Source organism: Octodon degus, unplaced genomic scaffold (assembly GCF_000260255.1).
Source record: "Octodon degus isolate 3935 unplaced genomic scaffold, OctDeg1.0 scaffold00295, whole genome shotgun sequence".
NCBI classification, from domain to species: domain Eukaryota; kingdom Metazoa; phylum Chordata; class Mammalia; order Rodentia; family Octodontidae; genus Octodon; species Octodon degus.
This window is the reverse complement of record NW_004524871.1, coordinates 915,558-916,489: the sequence shown is the minus strand read 5'-3', so window position 1 is coordinate 916,489 and position 932 is coordinate 915,558.

Genomic DNA, 932 nt, shown 5'->3' with positions numbered 1-932 from the left:
AGCCAGTTTCTTTTTCTCAATAGAGATAGATGTCTGAGGGAGCCACTGCCAGGGAAACCCAGGCCCTGAGCCTCAGAGCTCAGCCTCAAGTCACAGGCAAGCACTGAAACATACTTCCTGGCACTATTATTACTACTGATTTGAGGTGGGGTTGGGGAAGTACCCAGGGCCTCACATTTGTGTGCACGCCCTCTAGGCTACATCTCCAGCCTGTTGAAAACATTTTATTCTTGGGCTGGGGAGTTAGCTCAGTAGAATAGGCACTTGCCTGGCAAGCACAAGGTCCTGAGTTTCATCTCTGGTACTGCAAAAATAAATAAATAAATTAATTAATTAAATGAAAACATTTTATTCAAGAGGTCTCACCCAGTTGTTCAGACTAGCTTCAAATTCACAATCCCCACCCTCCACCTTGTTCCTTTTTTCACTTTTGCAGCTTTTTTTTTTTTTTTAAATCTCTTTGAGGGGTCTCTCTATGCAGTTCAGGCTGCTGGCCTTGAGCTCACATTATAGCACAGGCTGGTCTCAAACTCGATGATCCTCCTGCCTCAGCCTCTCAGAGTGCTGAGGTTATAGGTCTACACTGCTGTGCCTGGCTAGGTGGAGTTCTTTTTGTCTTTTTTATTTTTTTGAGACAGGGTCTCGCCATGCAGTTCAGGCTGGCCTTGAGCTCAGTTTGTTGCCCAGGCTGGTCTCAAATTTGCAATGATCTTTCCGCTTCAGCCTCCTAAATGCTGGGATTAAAGGAAGGCATCACCATGCCCAGCCCTGGACCAGTTTATCTCAGTGGAGCACTTAAGTGATTGCCTGTATAATTCAGGTTATTTGTTCACAAACTTCATAAACTTTTTTTTTTTTTTTTGTATTGGGGATCTAACTCAAGGCCTAGCATTTGCCAGGCAGGCCCTGATGCCACTGAGCTATCTATCTCC